Source organism: Chiloscyllium plagiosum, chromosome 5 (genome assembly GCF_004010195.1).
Source record: "Chiloscyllium plagiosum isolate BGI_BamShark_2017 chromosome 5, ASM401019v2, whole genome shotgun sequence".
NCBI lineage: Eukaryota > Metazoa > Chordata > Chondrichthyes > Orectolobiformes > Hemiscylliidae > Chiloscyllium > Chiloscyllium plagiosum.
In genome coordinates this window covers 123,986,197-123,992,763 of record NC_057714.1, presented here as the reverse complement: position 1 = coordinate 123,992,763, position 6,567 = coordinate 123,986,197, and the positions used below count along the sequence as shown (strand labels likewise).

At 44.7% G+C, this 6,567-nt stretch overlaps 1 long non-coding RNA gene across 1 annotated transcript in view; it reads left to right on the top strand.

The window, feature by feature from the left end:
• The window catches only part of LOC122550377, a 76,379-nt gene extending 72,438 nt beyond the window's left edge, over nt 1-3,941 (top strand). The window contains exon 4 of the long non-coding RNA XR_006311832.1: nt 3,505-3,941. This is a non-coding gene — a long non-coding RNA (uncharacterized LOC122550377). The remainder of the gene's footprint in view (nt 1-3,504) is intronic.
• Nucleotides 3,942-6,567: the final 2,626 nt, after the last annotated feature.

The following is a 6,567-nucleotide window of genomic DNA, read 5'->3' as shown; positions in this document are numbered from 1 at the left end:
TTATGGGCATTTAAGCGGGCGTTGGATAGGCATATGGAGGATAGTGGGCTAGTGTAGGTTAGGTGGGCTTGGATCGGCGCAACATCGAGGGCCGAAGGGCCTGTACTGCGCTGTATTCTTCTATGTTCTATGTTCTATAACAGATCCCTGTGGAACACCACTGGTCACCGAGCTCCAGGCTGAATATTTTCCATCTACTAGCACCCTCTATCTTCCGTGGGCCAGCCAATTCTGTATCCAGACAGACAGGTTTCCCTGTATCCCATGTCTCCTTACTTTCTGAATGAGCCTTTCATGGGGAACCTTCTCAAGCGCCTTGCTAAAATCCACTGCTCTACTTTCATCAGTTCCTCAAAGAATTCAGTAAGGTTTACAAGGTACAGAAAGCCATGCTGACTATCTCTAATCAAACAATAGTTTTTCAAGAAATCATAAATCCTGCCTTTCAGAATGCTTTCCAATAAATTGCCAAACTCCAATCATCTGGCACTACTCCAGTGGACAGTGAGGATACAAAGATCATCGCCAAAGGCATAGCAATCTCTTCCCTCACTTCCTTGGGTATATCCCATCTGGCCCAGAGGACTTATCTCCCAATACATTTTTCAAAATTTTCAGCTCATTCTCCTCCTTAACATCAATCTGTTTGAGCATGGTTTTACACTGTCCTCACAAACATCAAGGTCCTTCTCAGTAGTGAATGCTGAAGCAAAGTGATCATTAAGGACCTCCCCTGCCTCCTCTGACTCCACGCACAAGTTCCCTCCACTATCTCTCATTTGGCCCTATCCTCATTCTGTTCATTCTCTTGATCCTTACCTCAGGGTTTTCCTTAACCCACCTTCCTATAGCAAGGTGACCACAACTGAACACAATCCTCCAAGTGCAGCCTCACTAACATCTTGTATAACTGCAACATAACTCCCCAACCTCTACATCAATGGGATGAGGGCCAGTGTACCAAAAGCAGTCTTTACTGTTCTGTCTCCCTGGGACTCCACTCTCAGAGAACCGTGCACCTGAACTCCAAGGTCCCTCTGTTCCACTACACTCCTTAAGGCCCTACCATTCACCATGAAACTCCTACCTTGATTTGACTTTCTAAAATGCCAGACCTCACACTTGTCTGTATTAAACTCTGTTTGCCATTTCTCGGCCCACTTCCCCAGCTGATCAAGGTCCTGCTGCAATTTCTGATAACCTTCCTCACTGTCCACGATACCTCCTATTTTAGTCTCATCTGCAAACTTACTAACCATGCCTTGTATATTCTCATCCAAATCATTGCTATCGATAACAAACAGTAATGGGCCCAGCACCAACCCCTGAGGCACTCCCCGAGTCACAGGCCTCCAGTCCAACAAGCATCCTTCCACTATTACCCTCTGCTTCCTCCCATCAATCCAATTGTGTATCCAATTTGGCAGCTCTCCTTGGTTCCGTGAGAGCTAACCTTCGAGAGCAGCCTACCATGTGGAACCTTAGCAAAGGCCTTCCTGAAATCCATATAGATTACGCCCATCCTCATCAACCTTCCAGGTCACTTTGTTAAAGAATGTTAATAAATCTGTGAGGCATGATCTCCCACTCACAAAGCCACGCTGACTGCTCCTAATCAAACCCTGTCTTTCTAAATGCATGTGTATCTTATCCCTCAGAATCTTCTGAAGTAACTTCTCTACCACAGATGTTAAGCTGACTGCTCTATCATTCCCAGGGTTTCCTTTGCAGCCCTTTTTGAGTAAGGGTCACTACCCTCCAGTCTTCCGGGACCTCGCCCGTGGCTAACGATGATGCAAATATATCAGCCAGGGCCCTCGCAATGTCTTCTCCAGCCTCTGACAGAGTTCTTGGATATATCTGTTCAGGACCAGAGGAGTTATCCACCTTCATACAGTCTAATACATCCAACACCTCCTCTACTGTGATATGGACTGGCCCCAAGATATCATCACTAACTTCCCCAAGTTCCCAGGTCTTCGTGTCTTTCTCCACGGTAAACACAGAGGAGAGATATTCATTGAGGACCTTGCCCATCTCCTGTGGTTCTACATGTACATGTCCCCTTTGATAGGGGTTCTAGTCTCTCTCTAGATATTCTTTTTCCTTCACTGTAATTTTTGGATTCACCAGAATTTTCTCAGCCAAGGCTATCTCATGACATTTTCTCGCCCTCCTGATTTCCTTCTTCAGTAAATCCTGTATTCCCTGTCTACCTCCAGGGATTTCCTCGATCCCAGCTTCCTCTACCTGAACCATGCCACCTTTTTTTTCTGGTCAGAGCCTCAATATCTCTTGTCATCCAGGGTTCCCTGTTCCTGCTGACCCTGCCCTTCACCTTCACAGGAACATACAGACCTTGAACTCCAATTATCTTACATTTAAATCCTCCCATTTGCCTGCAAACAAACAACTCCAATCAACCCCTGCAAGCCCCTGTCTAGTTCCATCAATATTCACCTTGCCCCAAAAGGTAAGTAGAGAAAAGAGAGAGAGAAGCTAGTTAATTACTTAGTGTCTTTTCACTCAGCAAAAGACCCGAAATCTCCTGCCTCTCTCGGAACTTTTGATCTCCTTACTAATCACGAATCTGTCTTAATTACATTCAATGACTTTGCTGTACATGTTTCTACAGCAATAAATTGATTCATGACCCACTAGCTGAAGAAATTCCTGCTCATCTCAATTTGAAAGGCTCCTCTCTTCATCTTGAGGCTGTGTTCTCAGGGCCTAGTCTCTCCGACTAGTGGAGGCATCTTCACCACATCCACTCTAACCAGGCCTCTCAGTGTTCTCTAAGTTTCAATCAGATCCCACCCCCATCTTTCTAAATCCATTAAATACAGACCCAGGGTCCTCAATTGTTTCTCACACATCAAGCCCTTCATTCTGGGATCATTCTTGTAAATCTCTTCTGGACCCCCTCCAAGATCAGCACATTATTCCTTAGATACAGTGTCCAAATCCACTCACAGTATTCCAAAAGTGGTCTGATCATAGTCAAATACAGCCTCAGCAGTACCTCTCAGGTCTTGTATTCCTGCCTTCTCAAAAGGAATGCTAACACTTCATCTGTCTTTGTAACTGCTGACTGAACCTGCATGTTTCCTTCAGAGAATCCTGAACTAGGGCTCCCCACTCCCTTTGTGCTTCAGATTTCCCCAGTTAGAAAATAGTCTACCATCCGTGCAGTTCCTACTGTAGTCCAGACAGCTTGCAGGAACTGGGAACTGTTGGACAGTTACAGAGGATGAGGCTCCTAAGTGTGAGTCCTCTGGGTGCACACACCTGCCTCACCAGCAGTCACACTTCCCACACACCACACTGTCCTGTCCCTGATCACACACCAACATTGAATGACCTGGTCTGAAGTGTGTACTTTGGAGTAAAGTGTCCAGGTAACTTTCCCCTTCCCTGAAATGTTTATTACTGATTTTGGAGTGAACCCTTTGCGCTCGTTGTTGAAGCCTTATTGACAGTGACATTGTGTTTGCTGTTTAACAGGTCTGCTTTGAATATAGCTGTCAGGATGTGAATCTGTTTAATGTACAAAACTGCGAGAAGACCTGCAACTACCGAGGGGTATGGAATTATTCACTCTGCTTTCAGTCACACAGACAGAATGTTCTGAGATGATGATGTTATTGAGGTGACTGCAGATGGTGTATTTTGCTGGATTCTGAGAATTACACCATCTCAAAGATGACGAGATGATGTTAAAAACCTGACCAGAGTGTTCTCAGCAAAAAGAAATGTCACTTACACAGAAAGACCACAGAAACTGCAAATGGATTTATTTTAGCAAGAGCAGGTTGAGAGGAGATTTGACATTGAGTGTTCATGGTGATGTCAATGTTTGACAGAGGAACTGAGGAAAAGAAGGATCAGTAACCAGTATTCAGGCAAGTGGCAAACCAATCCAGGACAGCTCCCGGAGTGATCATTACATTGTGAGCCATTACAAACTGTTTGAACACAGTTCAACAACAGTCATCCCTTTGTTCTGTCCCTTCCAAACATCAATCCAAACTTTCTTTTCAGATAGCATCCATTGTCTCTGCTTTTACCAAAATCAAAATCGAAAACATTCAGGTCCTTCCCAGTGTGTCACTGCATCGATTTGGGATTGTACTGGAGGGGGTGCAGAGGAACTTCACCAGGAGGTTGCCTGGGATGAAGCATTTCCACAATGAAGGAAGGCTGGATAAGCTCAGGGTCTTTGGAGCAGAGAAGGTTGACCTGGGTCCTGACAGAAGTCTGTAAGATTCTGAGGGGCATGGACAGTGTGGATAGGAAGCAGCTGTTCCTCTTAGTCAAAGGGACAATATCTAGAGGACGTTATTTTAAGGTGAAAGGCAGGAGATTTACTTGAGATTTGAGAGAAAACCTTTTTTCACCCAGAGGGTGGTGGGGTGTGGATCGCACTGCCTGGGAGGGTAACTTTAATAAGTATTTGGAAGAGTAACTGAAATATCATAACACTCCCAGCTATGGGCCTAGTTTGTGAAAGTGGGCTCTGTCAGGACTAGGCTGCTTGGCCCTTCAATCCTGCTCTGTCATTCAATAGGATCATGGCTGATCTCATATCCACTTCTCAAGGACTCTGCCCCCACAGCTCGCTGTGGTAAACAGTCCCCAGCATTTGTAACCTGTCTAATCTTTGCTCATACAACAATCCAGGAATTTTTTTTAGATTAGATTAGATTCCCTACAGTGTGGAAACAGACCCTTCGGCCCAACAAATCCACACCGACCTTCCAAAGAGTAACCCACCCAGACCCGTTTCCTGTTGACTAATGCACCTATCATTATGGACAATTTAGCATGGCCAATTCACCTGACCTGCACTTCTTTAGGCTGAGGGAGGAAACCGGAGCAACCGGAGGAATCCCACGCAGACACTGGGAGAATGTGCGAACTCCACACAGACAGTCGCCCAAGGGTGGAATCGAACCTGGGTCCCTGGTGCTGGGAGGCAGCAGTGCTAACCACTGAGCCACCGTGCCACCTTATTGTTGTGAACCTTCTCAGAACTGCCTCCAATGTAATGATATCTTCCTTTAAATAAAACTACCCCCCTCCCATACTCCAGGTGTGGTCTCTCTAGGACCTTGTCTAGTTGCAGGAAGACTTTCCTACTCCTGTACTTCAGCCCCCTTGAAATAAGGGCTCACATTCCATTCCACTTGCTGAATACCTGGGTGGTAGCTTTCTGAGTTGTAGAATTTTGGTGGTGGTGATTTGATGGGCCAAAGAGTCTCTTTGCTACTGTATGAGTCGATGAAAACATTGTTCCTCATATCTCATCTATGCCTTTTCTCAAAATAAAATCATAGAAACATTTGAATCTATGCATTCTAGCAGGAGTAGGCCATCAGCCTCTCGTTCTGTTACACCATCCAATAAGACCAGGGGTGCTCTGATTGTGGCTTCACTTCTACATTCCTGGCCACTCCTAATTATTTTTCACTCCTTCTTGGTCAAGAATTTCTCCACTCTACCTTAAAAACTGTTCAGCAACCCAGTCCCCACTTGCTTTCTTGGGAAGAGAATTCCACAGAAAAATAACTGCCAGAACCAACCATATTATCATCTCCTTCTTAAACAGGAGGCCCCTTGTTTTGAAACTTTATGGCCTGGTCTCTCCTACAAAAAGAAACTTCCTTGCAGAACCCACCACGCCAACTCTTCTCAGGTTCTCTTATGTTTCAACTGGATCACCCCTCATTTTTCTCAACTCCAGTAGATAAAGGAACCTGTACAAATGTACAAATTGGAGAGCCCTGTCACCCCAGGAATCAGTCAGGTAAACCTTTAAATGCTTTCAAAGTTTATGCGAAGATTTGTAGCTCGGGTGCTCGTTGTTGTGGTTTTTATCGCCGAGCTGGAAGTTTTTGTTGCAGACGTTTCGTCCCCTGTCGAGGTGACATCCTCAGTGCTTGGGAGCCTCCTGTGAAGCGCTTCTGTGGTGTTTCCTCCGGCATTTATAGTGATGCTATAGTGATTTAAGTGATAAATCACTATTTATAGTGATTTAAATGCTTTCACCAATACATTGTACAACTATGTTTATATTCCATTTCTTTTGCAATAAATGACAATATTCTGACAATATGTTGTACCTGCATGCGATCTATGTGATTCCTGTACCACACTTCCAGAACCCTGTGTACCTTAGAGCTCAGGCATCGATCTGCTTAAAGAATCAATTGCTTTTCTAATCTTGCTGAAGTGGACAAGTTCACATTTTCCCAAATCCTCCCTTAGATCCCTTCCCTTATTATCAGGGCAAATTTCATTTTACCTTTTCCAAATTTTCTTTTTTGTCAGTCCTTCCCAAATTTGAATATTCAGGGCATAGTCCTGGTCACCATGCAGCTATGTTTCTGTAATAGCCATGAGGTCTCACATATATGCCCCTATTAGTGATTTCATATCGTCATCCTGGTTGTAAATGCTGCCTCATACTGGTCGAGTTCCCTTCACTCTATACTTTTATTAAAACTATGCAAGGCGTTAGTCGGAGCACAGCTGGAGTCCTGTGAACAGTTTGGGCTCTTTATCGAA